This window comes from Phasianus colchicus, chromosome 7, assembly GCF_987193195.1.
Source record: "Phasianus colchicus chromosome 7, bPhaCol1.hap1.1, whole genome shotgun sequence".
In the NCBI taxonomy this organism is placed as follows: Eukaryota; Metazoa; Chordata; class Aves; order Galliformes; family Phasianidae; genus Phasianus; species Phasianus colchicus.
In genome coordinates, this window is record NC_143442.1 from 28287428 (window position 1) to 28314283 (window position 26856).

Genomic DNA, 26856 nt, shown 5'->3' on the forward strand with positions numbered 1-26856 from the left:
GTTCATATCAGTATAAGTTATTTAATCCAAATGTTATGTCTGTGTTCTTTCCTTGACCGAAAGTAAAGACTAGTGAAAGAGTATTTGTTGAAAACCGAAACAAATGCTTCCATCCAGCTTCCACAAAGACTACATTTGCAAGTATATGTGTGCATGTACAAATATATATGTACACTATTAAAGAATTTTTCTCATAATTTCATGTCACTTCCTAATTTCAGACTCCAGTGAATAGTGTATTTTTTAAAAACATTTGATAAAAAAACTTAAGAAAAAATGACAAATGTGTATTCTCTTGAAGATCTTCAGTGCTTCTTCTATACCTGTGATCTCTCTATTGGGTCTTTTCACACATATTTCAGAAGCCCATTCACACTGGTGCCAATTTATTAGCAGCTCTCTGTGCATAAAGCTTAAGCTTTGCTAGTTCTCTTGTTTTCACTGTCACAATTTTCTCAAGTAATGAATTATTTTATAACTCCTATAATGTAAGTTTATTAACTATTATAAGTAACCATTCAGAAGATATACCTTTTGCATGAGTTTTCTTAAATTTTGAATTATATCTGAGGGATGAAATTAAGTGATTTGTGCTTTTTCTTGTTAATGTAAAAAACCAATTAAGCAAATGAATCCCAAGGTAACCAATATACAATTCTTTCTTTCACGCTGAAAAAATAAATAAATAAAAATAGGGAAAGAAATGGGAAACTCTAGCAGCATCTCTACTACAGAATTACTGACTGGCTTTTTGAACTGCTTTTCTTTGATGAACAGGCAGTGATTTCCCTTCATATGTAAACAAAAATGGGCTTCATATACTTTGTAACCTCCACACTTAGGGAAATCTATTTGTCTAAGTCAATTGTATCAAATAAAGAGGTTTAGTTACAATAGATTCAAATGAAGCTTAAAAACGGTCAGCGATTTGCTTGTCTGAACATTGAGATCATTTCTCCATAAGGCTAAAATTAAAACTGCGGGAAGTCAGAGCAAGAAGAAAATTTCAAAATGCAAGTACCTTTGCAAAAACTGCAGACAGATGAAATTTATAGTTTGAACAGGGCTTGGTCTATTGGAGATAAGAAACCTGAATTCCACTGGAAATAAACAGTAGACTACATATGGACACAGAAGAAATTAAAGTGAAATATCACAAGAGTGAAAGGAAGGGAGTCCACAAGGATAGACACAATATGGTACAGAAAAAAGGTCACACCATACTACAAAGGCAGATGAAAGATCAAGTGTTAAAAACAGCACAGACAGCAAAACATGTGCTGTTCCTTTCTACAGAGCAGACCCCTGAGCTTAAGTGCCATTTGGAGAAATATTAGCTGTAGCAGATTTTACCATGGAAGATACAAAATGACAAAGAAGGTCAAGACTTTGGCATGAAAATCTTACCTAATGGTCACTTTAAATAGTGCAGAGTAGGTCACTGCAAATTGTGACAATATTCAACACAGAAAAAGATGGCTTTGTTCAGTTGCATTTGTCAATATTTGCAAGTATGCATATCAATAGTAGTATAGATTTGCCAGTAAAAGGTCAAACTTTCATCAATAACAAAAGGAACAGCAGTTCTAGTATAAGATATATGGAAAAGTGAGCCCACATTTGCTACTGCCTGCTCTCAAAGCGACCAAATTAAACATTGCCTTTCACTGCTCCTTGCTACTGCTGCCACTTCCTGTGTACACAGCAGATGTCTGGCCCTGAATCTGGGAGCATCCATCACCTCTCAATAAGCTGAACCAACATCGCTCCACTTGTCAGCATGCACCAGGTCAAAACCTAAGCAAACTGTAACCCCGTACAAACAGCAGTTTCTTTGTAGTCACAAAGCAAGCTCAGGATAAATAACTCTCTGAATATGAATGTTATGAACTAAGAGCTAGTTCCAATAAATGTTTTCAAGTTATTCAGAAAAAAAAGAACCTTATTGTTCCACCAAAAAAAAAAAGAAAAAAGAAAGAAAAAAAGAAAAAGAAAAAAGAAAAAAATTGAAAAAAGAAAAAAAATGAAAAAAAGAAAAAAAATGAAAAAAGAAAAAAAATGAAAAAAGAAAAAAAATGAAAAAAGAAAAAAAATGAAAAAAGAAAAAAATTGAAAAAAAGAAAAAAATTGAAAAAAAAGAAAAAAATTGAAAAAAAGAAAAAAATTGAAAAAAAAGAAAAAAATTGAAAAAAAGAAAAAAATTGAAAAAAAAGAAAAAAAATTGAAAAAAAAGAAAAAAATTGGAAAAAAAGAGAAAAATTGGAAAAAAAGAGAAAAATTGGAAAAAAAAGAAAAATTGAAAAAAAAAAAAGGATCTCTTAGCAATATTACCAAACAGATTTTCATAACTGGTATCAAACTTTATATTACCATTAACATTAATGAAGAAACTACAGCTTCCATTACTGGGATCAGACACAGTTAACACACTTGTCATAAATTATATCCTCCTATATACCTTTCCAGCAAAAATATTCAGCTAAGATTTTATATATAAACATTGAAATATCCTGTCTGCAATTATAAAATTGGAAAGTAACAGTGTAAATTAAACAGAATAAAATATGAACAGTTTAAAAAAGCAAAACTCTTGTAACATAACGTGATTAATATATGTCACATTTACAAATATAATAAGCAGCAAATGCAGTGAAAACATATGGCAATCTCCCCTTTGATAGATGAGAACAAAGGAAAGAGTTAAGCCTGAGCCTCTTTTTCTCCTGCTCTTATCTTCTCTCATCCAAGGTAAGACATGACTTGTTTGCCTTTAATTACCGCAGCACCCAATGAAAAATGTTCCAGACAAGAAGAGAGCAAAAGGCAAAGGCAGCAAAACTGTCAAAGAGGCAAGAAAGCCATGCAAAGGCTGCAGGAGCAATGACTCACCCTGAGGAGACTGCCGCCATCTCAGGTGCTCCAGGCAGGAACCCGATGCTGCTGGTGGCAGGAAACAACCTGAAGCAACATAAATAGCAATAAGCAAATACATTAATGAGAGCAGAGATAAGAAGAAAGAAGAAAGTTCTAATTCTTCTTATGCTGTATGTAAACATAACTATTTTGTTAAAACAAACTGGTGCTACAAATGGCTTTGCTATTACCAGGTAGGGCAATGCACAGGCTTTCCTCACACAAAGTGGAGAAAATTCTTTCTTCCCAATTCCTTTTCAGCAGTTCCTAACTTTCAGAAGACCTTAAGATGAAATTTAAAGAAGAAACGGGAAAACAGCAGAAAATTCCTGTCAGAGCTCAGTGTTGACCAGCTGCTCCCTCACAGAGGGTGCCACAAAATGTCTGACGGCACCTGCCTTGCACCACCTCAGTGGGCCAAAAGAAAATGGCGGCCAGCAGTCCCAGTCCAAAGGCATCTCCATGGGGACAGGCCATTGACACTGAGGATTAGGCCCTGAGACTGGGGGAGACCAGGGACACCCAACACCCTCTCACAGCCCTGAGGCACGTCCTGTTCAGCTGCAGGTCACCCACTTGAGTTTATGCCAAGCAGAAAGGACAGAAATGTAAATAAAGGTCTCGTTATCATAACAGCATCAAGAACAGCACATATGGTGGCAGACCTGCCTGCAAAGCCAAGGGCAGAACAGGCTCTTCATCTAGGGGCTGTTTTAAAAGTGTTTCACACCATGGTCAGGGGAAAATTAAGAACAAACATGTTGGAGAGGTTTGCATTCAGTGAGCACTAAATAAGGTTACAGCTGAGGACATTTTTTGCTACATGCAAATAATGCAAATACAAGCAGTCTCTGAAGTTACAAGGTTTCAATTAAGTGTGTGCCACCAAATGTCAGAAGTGGAATACAAGGATGTATCCGACTCAGGAAACTGAGGAGATAAATTGTGGTTCAGTCACCTCAGGAATACTGAAGGACTAATTTGGGGGTTCTCCAAGTTCCTCTGGCACTGTGGTAAGGGCTCATCCCTGCGTACCCCTCTGCCAATCCATGCCAGAAAGGAGGAACTTCCAAAACCTTTTTTTTTTCCCCCTGAAAATACTTCATTGTAAAACTGTAAGCGTATCAAAAGAACGAGAGAGAAGCACGATTTGTTAGAAGCTGCCTTCCATTTTGCAAGAGGAACAGATGTTTTATTGTAATTAAAGCTCATCTTTTTGTACAAGGTGACTCCTGGAGCACACATATACTCCAAATAAACAAGTCTACTGTATTGCTTTCATATGAGTGTCGATGATCCACAGTTTTCTTGTAAATCTAGCTTATACTCCAAGAATTACTTTTTAAAAAAATCTCCATTTCAGCTCATATTGCTTTTCATTCCATTGCTTACTCTCCCAGCTAAGCCCTAAATAATTACTTTTACTTAGTACATCTTGAATATTTATGGAAACTTCCTTCCTATAATACAAAAATGAAGCGCAGACATCTGAGATTAGTAACCAAATGAGCCCAATGTTGAGTTGATTAAAACCTGCTTAGCAGCAGCGTACTGTATTGTCACACTCGTATAAGCAATTTTGCATAGTTAGAACTATCCAATTACTTTAAAAAATATATTAGTGAAGTACTGTAAACAGTGCAGTATGTGTTTAAACAACACACAGTAAAACCTGTATACAGTTAAGTAAATCAGAAAGTTGAGCTCTGATTCTCTCCTAGCAATAATAATGCCAAAGTCAGGTTGGGGTCAAGTCCAAGTGGGGACAATGGGATATTTGCAACTGGAAACCCCTTGGGTCACATTAATGAAAAGACTTGGGCAGCTGCAGTGCAAGACAGAAACAATGAAAGTCACCTTGCAAGAAAAACCTTCTCTTCTGCTAAACAGGAGAATTTAGCACCTAAAACAAGGTGCACATTCTAAAGGATGTATTTCCTTCGGGCTTTGAGTTTTCAATTATGGAAATCTTCATAAAATGGTATTCCAGTTTATAAATGGCAGGCTTTGGATTAATGTAATTCAATGGGAATTTCTGTGCTAACAAAACCAAAATTAACATATAAATACCCTTAATAAGTCTCATGTACTAGTGGCAAAATAGCAAGCCTTGTTAGGCAAATAATAACTGTATCACTAGGTTAAGTTTAACAATCTCACTGATGACTATACAGTAACATAAAGATGACACTAACATGAGAGCTACTAGGAAAAAGAGGCCAACAGGATTACCAGAACTGCTAGCAGCATTCTACAAACCTACATTTCCAGAGCTATGGCATGCTGAGGTACCTTCCCCCAGCTCTGGACTGGACTGATTATGGGCAATTTGCTGCAGCCAGTGTTAGTCTGCTGATTATAAACTACATTTCAGAGAAAGCACGAGCTTGACTGTGAATGTGTGAATAAGTCATTATCTAGATCAAAGGAGAGCTGTGCTTGACTACTTACAAACATCATCAACTTGTTTTCTTCCAGATTTATTACTATCTGTCACTTCATTTTAGCAAGGAATAGCATAACAAAAAGTAGTGTCTTGCTTGCTTGCTTGCTTTCCTCCTTCCATTTTCAGCTTGAAGCTGCTACGTGTGGCTGACAGTTTTCAAATGAAGCACTTGTCGTGTTTAAGTCAAAGTAACAACCAAATCAGAACCCAACTTGCTTTCGTGATAACCAGAATAAGAATGCTGCCAATTTTTGATGTGAGACTTTATCTGGAAGATATAATGTACAGATCATTTCTCTTCAGAAGTCTGCACTTTAAAACCTTCCTTCTGCTTTGGTATTAGCTGTAAGTCTGAATTTTATACATCTGAAACCACCTATACTCTAAAAGACAACAAATGTATGTTAAATCATAAATATTCAGGTAGTCCTTTTTTATGTGCCTCAACACACTGATATAAACATAAAGACAGCGGGAATTTCTGCTTTGGCTCAGACAAATTTGTATGCAACTGAAGTAATTTGAAGAGGATTTAATAGTGAATCTTAATAAAGCATGCTGAAAATACGTGTTTTAAACAACAACAACAACAACAAAATCAGTTGTGAGACTAACACTTCAGAAATAAATAAATAAAACATGTGAGCCCAGAGCAGAGCAATAAAGCTGACCAGCATTTCAACTTAAGAGATTGCTAGTGAACATATAGAGCTCTTACTGAGGAATAATTTAAGAGTTATGACGGTGTGCAATTTTTCAAAAGCAGTCCTGTAGAGCATAAAATAACAAGGAAGTCAATGAAGTATTTAAAGCAGCTGAAAATAGTTGTAATAGGAAAAAATCTAATAAAAAAGTTGTAGAGATGCCATCAAAATACATCAGAGAACAGTCTCATCTGTGCAACATTCTTCTAGTTGAAAGAAGAAGAGAAAAACGAAAACCCCACAGCAATGAAGTTTTCAGGATAGGCATGAAATTCAAGTATAATGAAAAATCCCCTGCTAAGTAAAGGTACCAAGCACATCCATATCTAAATTCTATTGTTGAATACTTAGCTGTATTGTTATTTTAATACTGTTAGTGACTGGTATATTATAATGCCTTCTGTTGTGTTGTTATTTCTGAAAACACGATTTTTACAAGTATTTCTGTGAATAATAACAATAAAAATGTTTGCACTTTGCAATCTAAAAAGACATAATAAAAAAGAACCCTTTATTCAAAGACATAATATCTCCTTTTGAAAGGATATTTTCTATTTTATACTCCGGAATATTTTACTTATCCTCTCAAAATGTCTACTTCTTCAACTGCAAAATATAGGAAGAAAGGCATAAAAGACAGCAGTCTGCTGTATCTTTTAGTGAAACAGAAATTTTAATCACCTCCACATTGGCCATTTTGTTATCAGCAATTGTGTAAGTACAACTTATTTATGGTGATTCAGATCAACATCCTCTAGATAATTGGTTTTAGCCTACAGATCAGCTCACTGCACAACAGAATAATCTCCTAAAATCTTAGGCATTCTAATTCTGCATTTATAGATGTAGTATAATGCATGCTGTAAGCTGGCATGTAGGAAAAAAATTACCACCAAGATGCACTGTACAGAAGAGCATTTCAGATGAAAATATTTTACAGGTAATTGCTTATTATGTATCCTCATTAACGCTAAACTGTAATGGAATTTGTATGGAAGCATGTAAAAATAATTTTAAAATAATTGAATTCAAAGTTATGGGGCACTTACAGTGTTCTCAAGTAAACAAGAATACATGCAATGATAAAGATTAAATGAGTAGCGTTTTTGCTGCATTAAGAAGTGATCACCTCTGAACTGGCTACATCCACTTAAGAATGCTTTTATCTTGATAACTGTAAATTGCCAATAATTGCACTAATATCACCATTTACTGGCAAGAATTCAGTTGCAAATGGCTTATTCAGTGCCTCACACTGCAACCTTCAAACTTTCTTCATATTCACCAGTTTATATTAGAATGAAAGAATGGGAATTACTTAATAAAATGTAATTACTTATAATAATAAAATGTAAGCTGAAAATTTAACAACTGTGGTGGATAGACTCTCTTGGATTGTATTTGAGAAACTGTCATGAGGTAGGATTGATGAAATTTAAAGAATTTGAGCTATCACTTAGAATTTAAATTAAAACTTTTCCCACATTATGATTATCTTTCCTTAATTATAGACAAAATGGAGATTATACGTTAATGACTCATTGTTGTAGCGTAGGGTTTTAAATAGGTCTCAAACATAGAGAAACAGTAACTCTGATACAGTTCTTCTCACCACAGGAAGAGGGATTGATAACTTTTAATTTGGTGAGAACAAGGTGGCCTAAATATGTAAAAGGCATCTTCCCCCTGTAGAAAGAAAGACTTTTTAGGACCAAAGTTTGATGTCTTCCCAAGAATGTCTTAAGAAGTCACATCTGTTAGTAAGAATAGATGCTGAGTATTAGTGTTTCTATGTGATTAATTTGATTTTTTGTGTGATTAGATATGAACACAATTATAAAGAGGACATCCTGAAGAGGCATACCTGCCTAGCTTACACATGGTAGGGTTAAGGAGAAGAATGCTCAAAAGAACATTGGATCATTTTGAAATGCACACTGAACAGGAATCTTTTTTTTTATTATTAACATGTGAAGTGGATGTCAGAGCATGTGCTTTGCAGTTTAGTGTTCATCTGCAGAATAATGACCTCTGTGGTCAGCAGCTACGGTGTTGGATCATAATAATGGATGATGTCTAATAATCATCTCTTATCCACTACCAGAATAGCAATTACAGCCATTTCCTCACTGGAAACTGCAATCTCTTCTTTATTTGGCACTAAAATTATTAGCCCTTTTAAAGAGTTGTAACATGGATTGATCAATACAAATGCTGTTTATATAGTACTGATAATGATCCATTATTTCTTAATCTGATTCTGGAGCTTCCTCAGGGAATGAAGGTTTTTTTTTCCTTTTTAAATGAATATCATATCTTTAGTAATGGACACACAGAAAAACTAAGTAGGCTCTCTCCCCAAGCAATATTACTCAATTCATTTTGTCTTTCAAGGCAAGATTCATTTATGGAAAATAATTACGTTCAGGAAAGGGAAGTAATAATGCAATAATGCACCTATCTAATAGAAACAAATTTAAAGTGAAGCCTGACCTAAGTGTGTGCTGAAATGCTGGGATTAAAGAAAAATTATATGTGAACATGATAAATAATATCATTTATTAATATGCTGAAAATAACCTGGGGAGTGTTAGAAAGCATTTCTAGACATAACTGTTGTGTGCAGATTGCAACTGGCATTATGTACTTACATTGCGTTAACTCGAAAATGATGATCTGATATTCCAAGTGTGAAAATCCAGCTCTTGGTAATAATTTGGCTTGTGAGTTCAACTCAATGCTTGCTTTTCCCTTTGCAATTGTGTTTTGTGTAAATAAAACAAAAACAAAAAAATAAAAAACCCCACAAAAACAACACAGCATGAGAGGAAGAGCAATATTATCATACAGATAAGCGAGTGAGAAAAGTTACACAGCAGTGACCTGGATTTCACTGAAGGTCTACGGCTTGAATATCTGGGGATAGGTGTGGAGAGCAAAGTAGGAAGATGTTGTTTAAATTTATGTAATTTCAGATACTTCTGATACAAATTTTATTTTGCTAATTGGAATAACTATTTAGAGCATTACAGGTCTGCTTTTGAGTAGAGAGGAAATGGACTTACGTGAAAAGACTTAATGTATATCTTTGGTGAATCAGCAGTGTATAATTATTTTAGTGATAATCATCAGCCATAATTATTGATCAAGTCTAACTATGACTGTGCCAATAATAAACATAGCTAAATTAAAAGCAGAATAATATACTTTACAGCAAGCAGGCTAATTACAACTGAGTTAGTATCTCAAATCAATTTCTACTAATAGCCACTTAAACAAAACAATCAAAATTAGTTTGCTTATATTTGGGATTCCTTTCTCCTAATTTATCATAGATGCTGTTATTTCATATGCAATGCTTAATATTGCGTTCAAAGGAATGAGTCAGTGTCCGTAAAAGTTCACTGAGAAACAAACTTCAAAAAGCATTTAGGTTAATTGGTCACGAATTAGCTAGAAGGACTGCTTTCTTGAGTAAGTTTCTTTGTAAGAAAAGAGAATAGCAACCGAAGTTAAGGAATTAGGTCTTTCACATTTAAGGCAATTCAGGGAGAAAAACACCTGACACTTCCAAGAACATTCCCAATGGAATCAACTCCCACACATTATACTCTTGTGTCTCTAGCTGCCTTTTTAACAGGAAAAAAAAAAAAAAAAAAAAGATTCAAGTGTCCTAAATATGTTTATTTGACAGCGAGTGAAATAGTCCTGTGGCTCTTTGAATAATGAGCTTCTCATGCACATATCCTAAATACGCAGAAGCACAACTGAGATCGAGATCTTTCTTTTGCTCACTTTACATTTCAACATACTCTTTCTTGTGTGTTGTTTAGAGAGGCAGAACAATTTGGGATGTTTTCACTCATAACAGAAATACTTCCTTGTTGCTCTGATTCCCAACATTTTTTCTTCCAAATAAGAATTTACATGACAATAGATGGAAAGATTCTGCATCAGTCCTAACATCAGAAGTATGGTGCTTTTTTAAAATGTCTGGGGCTCTGACATCAAATCCCTTGCTGATTTGCCACAGCAGCACTGACTGGAAACACAGATTGAACACACTGAGGATGCCGCTGCATGGGGAGGGACATGTGGAGGGTGAAGAAAGCAAGTGGAAAGCAGCATCTGGCTTCAGTCTAATGTTCACTTTCACAAAAGCCACATAGTGGAAACAAACAGGAGCTGATTTGTGTATAGCAGACTCATTGATTTAGTCCTAAGAGAAGAACAATCATTTACAGCTGTGTCTGCTTTTAAAACGTTAATGAATTGTTAAGTGTTATTTCTGGATCTCCCTGACCTTTCAGTGATTTAAGAGCTGATCCTGTTGCTCAGTTTATCCTAAGACAGCTACTAAACTCCTACTTTGAAAGACTAAGGCGACATTGCTTATTTGGAAATCCAACATTTGTCAAATAACCACGACAAGATGGCGTGACTGCAATGTATATTGTATTACAATAACTCTAAGCTGACAATTTGGCAGTTAAGATCTCTTCAGGATCCCTTCTCTATTTAAACAGGGACCATTTCACTTTCATTTCTACAAAACTTCATTATTTGGAAAAAAAGAATATGTTCCTGAATTATCTTTCCCATCACCATGAAGATTATTGCTTTTCAGAACAAGAAAATATCTGTTATTTTATCTGCATTACATCTAATAATGAAAAGAAGAAATGCCTTTTTCCCTCCGATAAGCAAACTAAAATTTTCTATGCTAAAATTCTTAGTATAAATGTTTGATGATGAAGATAAAACTGAACAGAAGCAAAAATATATATTTGATATTCCTGGTCAAACTCTTTTGCACTGAAAGGGAAACAATCAAACACTCTAAGTTGAGTGCATACACATAATCCCAAGGCATGTTATCATCTAGCAGACAGCGTATTTTGGGTGAGATGTGCATCTAACTAACTGTACATTTAAAATTTACCAGAGTATTTTATTAGAAATAATCAGCCAAGACTTTGCAATAAACAAACTGGAATTAGAAGGGAGAGAAGGATGGCAGGTTAAAAGAACAACCTGATTGGTAATGTTTTGGGAAAAAATAACCAGAAGAGGAATGAAGGCACTGGATAATGGCAGAGTTTGTTACTGCTTTCTGCACAGAGCATGTGATGGGACAGAACGCACACACAGAAAATGGGATGTGGAATGAAACAAATTCCAGGAAGAGGAGGCTTCTCATTGGGCACCAAAACTCAATTCTGGAAGACAGAGCTTGCCCTCCCCAGTGATTTCTGTCTGCCTTGACAATAGGATGCTTGTTGGAGAAAACTGTTGCAAATACTGACTGAAACAGTGATGAAATCACAATATTAACTACCAGCAGCTATCAACTTGATTTGAATAAAGTTATTTTAATAAAATCATCAGGATTTTAAATTCTCCTGAAGGGTATTCGTGTGTTTGTATGTTAACAGTATGTTAACAGTGTTACATTTAGTCCAGCCTAGTCTTCTAGTCTTCCCTTCACTGCTGCTATCATTTTAATCCATTTTTTTTTCCTCCTGCAGAGATGTTTCTGGCAGAAGTTTCCACACTATTTCGTCGAGTCAAATATCTATAGATATGACTACAATATATAAGAATAATTGGGGGGGAGAACACTCTCGGAAATCATTTGTGCTTCTGTGTGTATAAGAGGGATTGATATTCTAGCCTAAAACTGACACATACAGAGGTGAGCATGGGGCCCACCCTCAGTCCCCAGGTGTGAAATACACTTCAGGTGCACCTGGCTCTATGCTGTGAGCCAGGGGTTTATCCTGACCCTGAGGCCACTTGCTGCCCTACCTTTGGCACTTCACCAGAAGTTTAAACTTTCCTATTTGTTTAGTTTAGCAATCATTTTCCCTGGGAAATCCTCAAGTGGGATATCCTCAAGTTCTTTTAAAGGCACAGGCTGAGGTTTGTGCAAGTAATTAGAGCTTGTAGAATTAAGACTCAGCTTAAAAGAGAGCGCCTTAATGTAACTTGGATTTAGAGTCACAGTTCATTTGGAAAACTATTCCTTAAAAATCTTTCCAAATGATTACAGCTGGGTTTAAGCCACAAGTTACTGTGTTAGAGCTTTCTCTGAAAAGCAGTGTAAGAAAATATCCTTCAATATTCATACCGTGCCATGTTACTATGTATGTTACATATATTTATTAGCTTTATCCCCAGAATATCCTAGACAATGTTGCGAATGACACCTCTGTTTTGAAAACACCTCAGCCTAATAAAGAGGGAGATATTTGTTCCTTGCGAGTCCTTTAGCAGCTCTTCCTATTCAGCAGCATGTTGCCTAACTATATGCTGTGTTTGGAACTGAGCAGCACAAGAGCCCCACTGTTTGGAGAAGAGTCGCCAGTCAGCTCAGTGGTCAACAACAGCTACTGACAAAAAGGGAAGAAATATTTATTTTCTAGAAATTACTCTCCTCTACCATTTTCTCAGAACATCCAATAGTTATAGCTGAAAACATAGAGGAAAATTCAATTTTCTTTCAAAAGTTCCATTAATGTTTTAATATTTATCATTATAACTCTGGGTTTTCTTAACTTTAGTTTGTGAACTACTGGGCTTGGAGCTGTGCAAGCTCTACTCTATGCCTCCTTTGTGTGTGTGTGTGTGTGTTATGCATGTCATGTTCTTCTAGGTAATCTCCATGCAGTGATTTCACATGTAATATCCTGTCATAGATCCCACCTGCTGAAGTTGTCAATGCCAATTCCTTTGCAGGATGTATTTAGTAGGCATCATGTATTCATGTATGACTGAAGGTCAAGAGGCTTCAGATATTGCATGCTAGTTTTGTATACATTACAATTTTGATAAACACGAAATAGGAAACTACCACATATGAGTTCTGTGACTTACCTTGCTCTTCATCCATCCTTGCAAAAACATGCAAAAGAAAATAAAATATGCCATGAAAAGTATGGCAAACCAGTCTGATACAGATCCTCATTATTTCCCCGTTGAGCTGGCAATAACGTTTAGTTGCTACAGACAACTTTGGGATGAACTTGCAAAGATGATCTTCATAGTTTACACTCTCAATCTGTTAACAATATTATTAGAAGAAAATTTGCCAATCAGAGAAAAGGCCAAGATAAACCTTAATTTAGTGGAGAGTTCTCAGTTACTTCGGATGACAATGAAGTTTTTCATTCAAACCTCACTAGCAAGCATTTTAGTTCAGAAGCATTAAGTAACATTGTGTGTTATGCTTTACATATAGGGAGGAAAACAAAATAATGCTGTGGTGTATGACGTGGAGGTCAAAAGATTAGGACTAATGTTTTTTTTTAACTACTTACACAACTCAGAATAATAATTACTTTTTTAATGTCTTTTGGAATCTGAGACTTAAATTTTACATTTTGCAGTGATTTTACTGAAAATATTCCAACTGAATTAATATCGGAATACTATCATCAGGGTCTTTATAGATGTTGTAATTAAAGTTTTATCTATTTTTCTTGTTCTCAGCATTGAAAAATCTGTTCTTCTAACATCTGACATACGTTAGTAATTTAATATTTTCTTTTATTCATAATCTTAGGAAGAAAATCATGATACATACTGAAACAGAATGGAGACTTATGAGGAACTGTTGCAGATTTACTGTTCTTTTGTCTTCAACTTCTTTCTCCCTTAAGTGTAGCTAAGCCCATAGAGGTGCATCAGAGAGGTACCCTAAGCACTACATCAAATAAAACTAAACTGAATTTAATCTATCAGGTTCCTGCTAAACTTTCAGAATCAAATGTGATCCCACAAATCCAAGACATCTCTCTGCACTTTTAGAAATAATTTTGTGCTATTTTAAATATCATAGTTTCCCACAAGTGTATTACTTTAACTGGTCACTAAAAATGTAGCCTGATATAATGCATCATCCTGTATCAAAAGGCAGAGGCTTGTTTAAAGTACTCACTGGATTATATCATGTTTTAATTTTATCCTTATCTAAATAAATGCTGCTCTAAAATCTGCAATAATAAAAAATCTAATACTTATTCCATAAGTTCTGCTTACAGTGAAAAATATCAAGCTGATCTTTTATGATAAATCTTGTATTTAGTATTGTTCATAAAACCATTCAGCTAAATCCACAGGTCCTCCTACTCATGGGATGGCATCCAATGCTGCTACTAACTTTCAGGAATGTCTTATACAAAAATTTCTGAGTCATCTCCTTTGTTTTTTCCCTGAAAGTTGGCAACAGGACTTTGCACAACTTATCCATTAAAGACAGCTTTAAGATTTTCTGGATTTTTCTGCAATTTGAATTGAGGATGTTTTCTCAGACATAGAATGTGCCTGAAATTAGACTTCTTCAGTTTAACTGTCCCGTAGAAGAATGCAAAATAGAAACGGTAGTTCAATTCTGGACTTTTCCTAATAATGGGAACAATGTACAGCAATCAAAGAACAATTCCAAGTCAGAAGTTCTGTCCTATATTAATAACTTAGAAAAATAAAGACTAAAGCGAGTCTGGTTAGATTCAATAAATAAATAATAGAATTATTGAGGTCCTCCACTGGTGAACTTTCATTTCAATTCACAGACACACTACTTCTGAGTGGTAATGATGAGGTCTCTAAAACAGGTCACTGATTCTCAGCTGATCTAATCCTTTCTTAATGATTTACCTGGGGGTTGATTGGATCTTTAAAAGCTTTGTGTGAAACAGCTGACTTGTGTAAGCAGAGCAGCCTGCCCTGAGAACCTGAATGGAGGTGTCTCAGCAGCGGCTGCTGCCTGGGGAAAGGGCTCATGCCAAACGATGGCAGGAGTGCAAACAGTGCTTTGCATATAGGTTTCCACATAGGTCTTAATACTGCAGCAGACAGCTCAGTATAAACAGCAAAAGAACAGGAGGGAGCCTTCTGCGTAAGGTTTCCACAAAGAAGCAGGCTGGCACACAGCTCGGATCCCAAGCTAGGCAGCTGTTTGGGGTAGATTAAGACATAGCATTTGATTAGATGGTAAAACAGGACTTCTAAATTTATCCTGGCCTGTGTAACTACAGTGCTGGTTAGGGAGCTGGTTGTGAGCACTTAGCTGCCTCTTATCTCAGGCTGACTGAGTGTCCTCACTGATAAAACTGGAGAGCTGGAGGTGAGGACAGAGCTCACTATCCAGAAGGTTTAACATAATCTTAATGGCAATTAGCTATCACTGGCTATAGTACCCTGAAGGTGAAAATGCTCCCGTGTTTAACTGAGATTGTGTGAAATGCCTGCATTCTAACTCTCTATATAGGGTTGCACAAAAGATAGCATATCGCTTCTGAAAACTCCTAAATTGTATATCTTTCTCTGTTTTGTTTTGTTTTTCTTTCCCTTGCTTTTGTTACATTTTCTTTTGGCTGTTAGCCTCCCATTATCATTTTTACGTAAGCTTATGGGGAAAAAGTTTTGATGAATTCTGTTACAGGGTTGTATTTATATTTGAAACAATTCTTTCCAAGCTCTGAAATGCACAGAAATGCTAACAAGTCACTTTGCAGCTTTTAAAGATAACTCAAGGGCAGCAGAACAGGGAGGACCTCAAGGAAGTAATTCACATGGGGGAGGGCATTCATCTTAATAGTGCTTAATCAGGAAAACCAGGACAAGCTAAGATTATTCTGCTTTACAAGGTCCTTTTTTGATCTGGTTCACCAGGGGAGGGTAATTTAATTTTAAAGGATCAGAGGTTTGGTGAGATAAGTACACTCCTAGGTGTTTAATAGAAGAAAAATCCAGGTGAAAGGAAATTTACTCCTCAGTTTATTTAAAGTGTCTGCAGATTCATCAGGGAAATGTCTGTGTTGGACTTCCTTTTGCTCTGAAACCAGAGTGACCACCAAAATGAGGAGGCTGCATCCTTGCCAGGGACGAGGCCAGGACAGCTGCGTGGTCATGCCAGTGAATGACCTCAGAGTCCAGGACAGCTCTGCTTGCTGTGAGCAAGCGTTGGTGCTTTCTGGGTTGGGCTGGATTTAGACTCACTTGTCCACCTCTGGTGTTCAGCGGTTGCATGGGACTCTGAGAGGATAATGGGCTGAAAGCCAGGGGAAGGGATTAAAACCTGCCACTGGCACTTTGCACAGAGCTGTGCAACAAGATGTTTCCCTTGGACAGACTATCTGTGACAATCGCAGTTTAATGCTATGGTGGGGACTGACTGCCAGATTTGTCAACCTGATAAAAATCAGGCTAATTCTCCCAGATTGCCATGTTCTGGACAGTCACACAGAATTTTACAAGCAGGGCATGTAGGTTCTTCTTTATTGCTGGTAAAAATGCATAGCTAATGGTGGTGACTGTATTGAAAAATAGTGTTTTTGGAGCTGAGAATTTGCTCTATCCAACAGTGTCGTTGTTCCCTTTTTATCTGTTGTAGTTTCCATGGAAATAAACAGGAGATATTACCTTTAGAGAGATCTACAGCTACAGCAATGCCTTAGAGTAGAAATTGCCTATGAAAAGGTCAAAGTGCTAAACTGTACTACAACAAGGTAGAGTGTGATGAAATCAGTACTTCAAGGATTTCTGAAAAGGATTACAAAGACTGTTGCCAGAGCCACCATATGTGTTTTTCATAGGCTCTTCTCCCAAATCCTCAGCTACGTCACCTCAGCTCTTGCATATAAAAACTGCCTGCATGAACCTACTCTCTGCTCCAATATAGGATGAGAAAAGGGGTCTGATTCATATACTGCCTACATGGGAATAGGGAAGTCAGAAGAGTGCTACCTGCTTTTAGAACTAGAGATTTTCTGAAAAAATAGAAACTTTTAGAATCTCAGCATGGAATTGCACGTACCTCTCTGTAAACTTAGAACCTGAATCAGTGTTGAAAATAGCATTAAGCTGTTCGGAGTAAGGTGGAGATCCAACTTTAAAACCAAACATTCTGTAGTTTATAGGTATCTGTCAAAATATTTTCACAGATCTTGAAAAAGACATAAAGCTATCTTTAAAAGTAGGCATCTAATTAAAACATTTTGAAAGAAATCCTAGCAAAATATTATATTGATTCATAAAAAGGAGAACTGTCAAATTTTAAAATACATTCTCTAAAGATGAAATTTTTTTATGGATTTGATGTTGACACAGAAACAAGCATTTTGGTTTCTTCCGTCCAAGTTTTACTTCATCTCAGTTATCTTTAGTCAGCTCTAATCAAGGCAACATGAAAAAGAGTATAAAAGCTGAGATGAGAGGCTAAAGAGACAGGAAAAGAAAAAAAAAAAAAAAGTAATTCCCTTCTTAGAGACCTTTCTCCTCGAATCTTTTCAGATTTGGGAAATCACAGTTTAAGTTTTGATTTCCAGTAAGTTTTTCCTTTTCTTACACTTATTTTCAAAGGATAATATGACAGAAAAACAAATCCCATTTCTTCTTATTTCTCAATCCACCCACCCCTAACTTTCTGTACTGACATGTAGAGCAAACATGGGCGTTATTCACATGAACCAGAACAATTCTTCCTCCTTCCACACTGCAGGGGGACACAGAGTGCTGCATTCTTGCAAACTGAAGACACCTGAGCTATATCTTTTTCTCCCTGGTTAAGTTTTGAGAGGATACAGTCCAAAACACACAACATAAGAAGTTTGACAAAGGAATTATGAGCATAAAATGGTATTTTCCAACATCTAGCTGCAAAATGTTCAACATTTCCAACTCAAACAACTGTGTCTATAGAGGAACTTTCTATTGTCCATGGACAAGTTCAAGAATATTTTCTAAATACATTTCTTTTTATTGCTAAGAATATTTTATTTTTTTTTTTAAAAAGGGAAATCAGGTCTTCACCTACAATTATATTTGCACTTGCAGGAAAGTTAGTAAACATTACATTTCTATTTCCTAGCAATAACCAAACCAAACATAAGTAATGAATATATTTTATGGCATTGCTGTTGTTGCATTTGCCTTGGGAGCATTAGAATGTCTGTATGAATTTTGTAGTCACGTCTTCATGTGAAGAAGTAATTTATGGTCTAGAGAAGTACATTAAAAAGTTTAATAAGTTCTGGAACTGGTTTAATCTTCACTGAAAAAAATTGTTAACATTTAGCAGAACTTAATCTATCACCTTGCGGATACAAATATGCATGGGTCACTAATGTGGAAGAGGATGATTTGGAGTTTTACTTTCATTTCAGCATAAAACATATGTTTTTCTTTCAATGTAGTACAGAGAATGTAATATTGATGATAAAGCAGTAAAGTTTAAATACATGATTTGGGAATGTACACGTGAACATATTCCATTCATTTTTATGGAAGGAAATTCAAGATATTTTCTTTAGTCTTATCATTAGTCATTTTTACATTCACTGGCAAGAACAAGGAAAGAAAATGCCTTTTTTAGAGGCTATTCTGTGCTCTGTTTTTCTTACTCCTACCACTTTGGACAAATGACGCAAAAGGGATTTTGCTCAGCTTGAGCCATAAACTCTAACAACAACAGTTTTTGCTGTCTAAAGATAATTAAAGCCTTCCATAGTGACTATTACTACTTTGTTCTATTCCCCCCATATTATATCCTGTATAATTCACTTTCATAATTCCTACTTACAGCAGCTTTCATGGGATGGAATCCCACCTCCCTCTGGTACATAATCCCTGTTTACTAGGATTCTCAGGGATGGAAAGCAAAATATGAAATCTTACTCTCAAATCCATCAACTCAGTCAATAAAATGTTTGTTTATCCAGATATTAGAATAGACAAATATATTGAAACAATCTGTAACTTCTTAAATAAGAAATAAATTCTTGAAAAATATCAATTTCTTCCCTGTACAACCCTCTTCCTCAGGCTGAGTTCACCCAGTTTTTCCTGATGATGCGCATGAAGTTCTTGCTGCTGCTGCACAATCAATAGGTCACACACCATGCATCCAATGCACAAGTTATCTCTAAGAAACATATCAAAACACACTTACTACAGCACTGCTCAGGCCAGTGACCCCTTGTTCCCTTTCTCCATCTCTCCAACACACTGAAACTTGTCACTGCGTAGCACAAAGCATAGGAGCATCCTCCCCTGCCCCTAAATCCAGAGGGGTCTGTGGTTGATCCAGCTGCTGGGGGGTGATCAGGGAGAATGAAAGGGCACTAAACTGCTACTGAGACAATAGTAATAGAAACTGTTCTGCCAGAACTGTTTGGATCTGGCTAGATCCAAAAAGGAGCACTGGCAGATAAAAAGACATGAGTAAAAGCATCAGGGGTTGCCATTTGATGTTTTCAAATTTTGAAAATGAGTAACTGCCTCTTCTCCCATTAAAAAATCTGCAAAAATAATCCCTTTGCAGATAAAAAGCAGTAAACGCAAATGTCTGTACCAAACTATCAACTGTATTATTCCTTAATTGTAGCCAGCATTTAACAGGCTTCTTCATCTTGTGTGTTCTTTATCTCTTGTGAAAAACTGGAATGTGTACTTTGTGCACGTTAGGCTGGCTTCCTGACACAGCATAGGCTGTCCATGGGGCTACTGTCTTTGCCCCCACACCAGAATGAACAACCTCCTCACCATTTCTCCACCGTGAGGCTCTCCCGAAGCATGGAGAAGGGGCACAGTTGGCATCAGGTGACAGGTGTCTCTTTTGTGCACCTGTCACCAAAGCACACAGGGAATAGAAACACAGCAAGGAGTTCAGGCAAGGCAATGAATTAACCAGAGATAACACAGTGAGGTCATACTGATGATTTCTCTCCAAAAATGTCATTCTTTTAAGTGCTACTATTTTTCTCAAAGTCAGGCTTGGTATCTCCAATTAGGCTCCGTGGAAGACTTTGGGGCTTAGCAGCAGTGGTCCTCTAATAATCAGTTTTCTTCTGTTTCATTTCACTGGCTAGGGAATATCAAATCACTCAGCTTGTGTTTCAGTTATTTTAGGAATACAACTGTGACTTTCCTCCTTTGGCTATCTTCCAAAATTTTCACTGTGTTGTAGTAAATGGTGAAGTTAGTGGGCCAATAAAGTCAGATGTTAAATGAAGCTTGAGGGTTTTCTTGTCATCATGGTGAATTATTATTTTAAAACATGTTTCATTATCTCCATCATTTCCTGTGGAGCATGCTGAGAAAGAAAACGAGGATCTGTAGTAATGACCTATCAGTGCTTTTATTTTCTTTATTGTCTGTTGCATGCAAACATAATTCCTGACCATGACATTTCTTGAGAGAGAATGGATCCTACTCACTGAACATCCCTAGTGGTAAGACCCAAAGGATGAAAAAATTTCTTCTTCCCTGTGGCTACAATAGAAAGAAGTAACGGGGGAAATCTACAGCTAATGACATTTGCAAAAATTAGATTTTAGAGATGTACAAGATTATTTTATTTTCTCGTTTGCTTTAGCAATAAAAAGAAAGCAGTTCAAGCAACACCAGCAAGTGCTACATGGATAACAGAAATTTGAAATATAGTTAGCCCTGCATTCTTATTGCTATGCTTGGTGGGCAGGGAGGGGATTTCTTTTTCCCATGCCTGCTGTTGTTGAAGATTTGCTTAATCCTGTCACCAGTTCATGGGGGAATGCCTTCAAACAGCAGCAGGCTCAACTATCAGCATGGACACCAGGGAGTCAGGTTTAGTTCAAACTTTTCAAGAGGCAGATGGCTCCTGCACTCTCTGCATTTTGTTATCTGCTTCTACATGGCATAACACTAACTTTTTACTAATGAGTTATAAAGTTATTTTATGATTGCTTTTTTTTTTTTTTTTTTTTTTTTTTTGTAACAATGAAATAGTCAAAAAGGTCTTAATTACAATTCCCTTTTTGAGCCAAAGGAATTTGGGTGCTAATTACTTTAGCCACCTTATGAAATCTCAGTGTCAAATATAACAGCTTGCATCACTTTAAGATCGTAAACTAGGGCATTAAATGCTTGTAAGTGTGCCATCTTCACTGAGATCTAATGGTGAAAGGTGCCTGTGAATACCTGTGAAAGGGCACTTCAGATGACCCTACCCATTTATTTTTAGTTAATACTCATACCTATACTTATGAAGAGACACAGGATATTGAGTAATCCCACTGTGTTATAATCCGTGTTCATGAATTTAACACATTGAATTTCATGGCAAAATATTTATGATTCACATCATTTAATAGACAATAAGAGCTCCAGACCAACAACTGTAATATAGCATGGTTCAGGAGTTTAGGATTGATGAGCTTCACCAGATAACAGAAAACAAGCAGAAGAAATCAAGTTATGTTACTGGTTAATCAGTGTTCAATATTAATCAGAAAGTAGAGGCTATAATGCACATTACAAGTGTGGATCATATGAAGTGATGCATGTATAAATATATCATATTCGTACATAAAACATTTTAGCATTTTTATCTTTGTCCCTGGCACTTCCATAAAGATCTACTAATTCACAGCTAATTGGCTGACAGCCCTGTGCTTTAGGTTTTGTGCCCACTGTTACGGCAGCTATGAATTATAAAAACAAGCCATATCATATTAGGTCTGACAACCAAATCATAAATCAGATTTTTTTTTTGCCCATTGCCACATCCTTGGCATATATAGATTTCAGTATTTCTTGGGCGTGGGAAACAAGTTCAAACATTCACTCTTATGCTGTGGTTAACTCCTACAAGTTAGTGAAAGTTATTCACATAGCTGTGACAGCTTGTATGGTGATGTTCTAGTTCATTCACTGTATGAGCAATACAAGACAAAATGATTCAGAAGTAAAAAGCCAAATCTTAATGAAGTTATAGTCGGATCCAAAAAAGAGAAGGAGCAGAGGAACCATACTCTGCCTTTGTTGAGATGGGATCAGTCACAAGTGAAAGCACAAGATCAAGGGCAACTTCCATTCTCACATTGCCAGGCAGAAGGCAACAAGGAAAGGAGTGGATGGAAGCAAGTCCACACTCAGGACTACAAACAAAATCCCTCCTTGTCCACTCCCCCAGGTACCTCTGTACAACCTGTACATGGTTGTGGAATGCGTGTCTATGGATGAGTTGGACTACTGGCCTTAAACGTTCCTTTCCAACTTTAATGATTCTGTGATTCTACTGACACGTGCATAGACAGGTGTGCCCCATTTAGTGTTGTTCAGAAGTTCCTTTTTATCACAAAGTAGCTTTTAACACGAAACTTTTTTAAAGGTAGTAATAAATAAAGATTTATGAAAAATTAAAAAACTGCAGTGGGCTCTGCTACTAATAGATAGCAATAGCAAGAGGGTTTGAGGATTCACCTGCTGAGTCCATTGATTCCTATATTAAGGTGCATCCTTACAGAGTTAAAGTATTGCTACCTATATCAATGCACAGTACATCTCCATGAACACAAATTACTCTCCTGATAACAGCATGAACTCACGCAAAGGCTGCCATGGAAGCTCTTCCCCAAGTAACTAACTTTACAATTTTAAGGGCCCTTCCAACAAAACTACAAATCCACTGATTCCCATGGAGCCTGAAGAGGGGAGGTTGGGATAAAAAGTAAACAAAGATGAGATTGAAAGAGTTAAGAGGGAACAAAGCAAAATGTAAAAAGGAAAACAAAAGGAAAACACTTTGATAGCAACAACAGAATCAATTTCCAGCTTATTCTATAGTTTTTATTTTCCACCTGGATTCACATCTACAGTATACAGATAAAGCTTATCTTGCATTCAGCATCCCTGGAGAACATGCTGTTTGCTGCAAAGGGGAAGATGTGATAACATAACTCATTTGGAGTCCTGCTCCTGAACTCACATTGTAAGAAAGCACATTTCTTACCTCCATTGCTCTTAGTCTTGACAACATGATTCAGCTAACTCTACAATTAACCCAATTAGCTTTGCAGTAAAGTTCACAGGGTACTGAAGGATTTATACCAGGGAGTAACAAAAAGTAGTTCTAGTATTAAGGGAATGATCTGTAAGCACCCGAACCTAGTTTTCATACAGCTCTCTGAAAGCAGACAGAGCACATACATACCACTAAGGCACACCAACTTCCCAAAATGGATCTGCCCAACACTGCTTTCTGAAATGGCTTCACGTCTAGTGTAGCTTCTCTCAATCAGATTGTTGTAGAGAATATCCTGTCCCCATGCCCTGCTCAAAAGAGAAGGTCTTACCTATCATGCTGTGCATGTCTGTGGGCTCACTGCTATCGGATCTCCAGCAGGGCACCCACGGTGCAGGCATAGCCTGACTGGCAGATGTGCCATAACCTGAGTATCTCACACATTTGCTTGCTCCACTGCAATTAAGGTATTGAAATGTCTATGAAAAAGTAGCTAATCTCTTCTTTTATTTGCCAGAGAAGCAAGACAAACCCTTTGGCACACATCACTTAAAATTTGCCTAAGTTATTCTGTAGTCTATCTAACATGCTTGTACAGCAGCCTCGAGAAATTAGCACAGGAAAATTCATTTAATTTACCACTGAAAGATACATGGGCCCAAATAGTCAAGAGTCTGTGCACCAAAGTCACAAAGCATTGTCTTTGAAACAGGAGTGCCTTCAGTTTAGTATTAGATAAGAAAAAGCACAAGACCTGGTACAATCTTATGACAATAACTAAGTATGTATCACGGTTCAAAAGTTCTACAAAACAGAGCAGAGAACAGCAAGTTGCTTGTTTACAGCCTGGGTTCAAAAACGTTTTTAGAAAAAGATGGAAAACTTCTCTGCAGCAAAACCCACTTCCCTCATTAGCCCATCTAAAACTCAGCAGTTCCTTTCTGTTGACCTTTGTTGCTGGTTATTCAGAACTGACAAAACTCAAATACCATGGATCCCAGCACCCAGGGCAATACAGAATCAGTAAGGCAAAATACTTTACTTGCAGCTGAACTTCATCTTTCCTTCCTTACAAGAGAAGGCAGGCCAGTAGGTTCAGATAGTTTGTTTCCCCATAAGCATTTCTCTAGTACAAATTATTTTATTGCTATTATTATTTGTCAACTGTTATATAGTTTTCCTGTACACGATGTTGCATGGTACCTCAGATACTGTATATAAGAGAAAATATGCAATTGAACTGCAGTAGTAGCCTGGTATCACTGCTATTTTGACATATCCAAGAAGAAACACATGTTGTAGTTGAGTAGAAATAAGCATTAGGATGTCCTACACTGACATCCTAATGCTTATTTCTATTTGTTGTTCTAAATGTTTGTAAAAATATATATTGGTGTCCATAGGTTAAACAGAAAATAAATTCTACCCTCCATTGCTTGCAAGGTAATATTTAAATTGCAAAGAATGACAGGTATAATTTTGAGGGAAACATACGAAGAAATACAAAGTCGTCTTTGTCTGCATTTCCATTTCTTCAATACTGTGATACAAAAGTGCCAAACCCTTTTTCCTTCAAAGTAAACAAGTAAATGCTGCAACAGTAGCCTGTAAGTGGCTTAATCGTACAATAACAACTGCTCAGTGCATGTGAACTCCTGAAATCATCATCTTTTCACCTATTCAAAATATAATTTCTTGCATATTTATAGTGTTGTTGAGCAAGCATTTCATCATGTAACTTTCCTCTTGAAAAGGCTGCCCAAAATCTATATTTAGCCATCACAAACAGGCTAATCGTAATCTTCCTGGCATAAATGTAGAAGGCTGTCATCTCCTGAGAATGGGCTGTTTTTTTGTCTCAATGTTTTTTCTAGTGATAAAGTAAAACTGTGGCGTCTTATCTAGCATTGAACTAACAGAGTGTTAGCCACATGGGGAAAAGACTTTAAACATTCATTAATGTTTAAAAAAAAGGGTCATGAAATGCAGTAAAATAACTGTGCCTGGGGTTAATTTATGTTTTCACAACTATATGCAGCAGGGTGACTTGATAGTTTGTCTTCACGTCCTGGTTGTGAGAACAAATCTGGTGTTTTGGTTTGAAAACAAACTGTTAGAGAGCAACTATACCATTCAGACAAAACGCAATAATGAGTATTTCAAGTGCCCAATTAGTATTACTGCCCCTGAAATTATAAAAAAGTGTCTCGTGCAGCTTTCCTCTATTTACTGTTAGAACACAAACATTTAGGAACAAATAGATTCTCAGCTGATGTAAAACAGTGCAAATCTCTTGAAATAAAATAATTACAGTGAGTCCAGGTGTTAGACATACGTGATAGCTCCCATGCTCATAGAACTCCCTTCCTGTCTATGCTTTGGCCCAAGCCTGAGGTGATCACTGAGAAACACCTACAGTGGTTTTAGAAATGCACTCTTCTTTTGGCAGCAAAGCTTGGGAAGAAATGTTTAAATATGACCTTTCCTTTCTGACAAGGAATTCAACTAATGACTAAACTCAGGCTAGAGGACCTTATAAGACCTCAGGTTTTTGAGAATGGAGAGGGCAGCCGGCTGCAGAGTAACAGTGAAGTCCTGTGAAAGCTTACAGCTTTCTTTAAGTGCTCTGGCCGCATTTTCTTTTCACCACCCGTTGTCCCCTTTTGATACACTGCTCCTTTAAAACAAAAAACACAGAAACACCACAAGAATCTGGGTGCTCACCTGAAAACAGGTACAGAACTCTATTACAGTTAAAAACCTGCTGGGGAGCTGCCTCTAGGCTCTATGTAGAAGTTAAAGAAAAAAAAAAAAAGCATATTTATAGGCTGAATTATCTGATGTCATGCGTAGCAGGATAGGGAACTAGAAAGAAACAAAATCATCACTGTTCCTACTGTGGAGCCCTACAAGGTCCCATGCAATCCTGCTTGCAGCCATTTGCCTGCCCTTTCTGCACTGCTCGGTTTTCTCACAGATGACAAGCAAACAGTACTCACTATTGTGCACTGAAATAAATGCATCTCCAAAAGCTAAATGGAAAACAATCAACACTCCACAATATTATTTTCCCTTTGCTTCTCCCTCCTCAACCCTGATGTTAAAATCATTCCTTTGCATATAGTTTGTTGAATGGGGAAATACATGTAACATTTCTCACAGTCATCTTCTTCATGCTTACAAATTATACCCACATTTACAAACAGGAAACTTTCTTTTCCGGGTCATATGTCCACTGTGGCACATGGCTGGCTCTCAACAAGCATTCCAAAATGCCCAGTTTGCTGAGACACGTCCATGGTATCTGGTCAGAGCCCAGTCCATCAGATGCTATGAAGCACAACCAGCCATGATGCATCCCAAATTACAGGGACATAAAATCCATTTGAGTGAGAAAGCCACTTTTCTTAAGAATCATTTTTGATACTTTCTGAGGGTGTTTGTTTTTCAGACAGAAAGCAGCAGTTTTTAGTTTATATTAAACTCAATCCTGAAACACACAAGCTAAGCCATTCCTAAAACCATGCCTAAGCTCAAGATGGCCATGAAGTCAACATCAAGATCTGAACACTTGGACAACGATCAGTAAGAGAACACAGTCTCCTTAGAGTGGTCCTGCATTCTGAAAACAAAAAGGCTTTTTCACTTGTCAGCATGACATAGGTGATGATGGAAATATCCATATTTATCAACCAATGTGGGTACAAATTTTTGGGTGTAACTTCAGAGACAAAAAGATGGGACGTGCAATAGTCTGCAAAGCCAGTCATGAAATGGCAACATCAGTGACAATGCTTTAATGCTCATTTACAAGAAATAATGACTTCCTTTTCCTCCCCAAAGTTTTTCATTTCTTTGATATATTTTCTGAAGAAATCTCAACTTCAGAAGAAAGTAATCCCTTTAAATACATCAGCGAAGAACTATGACACGATAATTTATATGGAACATTAAGCAATACAGTAGTTATAATGGGAACTTCTCCCTACTTCTCTTGTCATCTGTTC

General features: G+C 36.7%; 1 long non-coding RNA gene across 1 annotated transcript in view; it reads right to left on the bottom strand.

Moving 5' to 3' along the window:
- LOC149917288 (uncharacterized) overlaps positions 1 to 26856 on the bottom strand; it is a 205165-nt gene that overhangs the window by 84672 nt on the left and 93637 nt on the right. The window contains exon 2 of the long non-coding RNA XR_016468036.1: positions 2890 to 2958. This is a non-coding gene — a long non-coding RNA (uncharacterized LOC149917288). The remainder of the gene's footprint in view (positions 1 to 2889; positions 2959 to 26856) is intronic.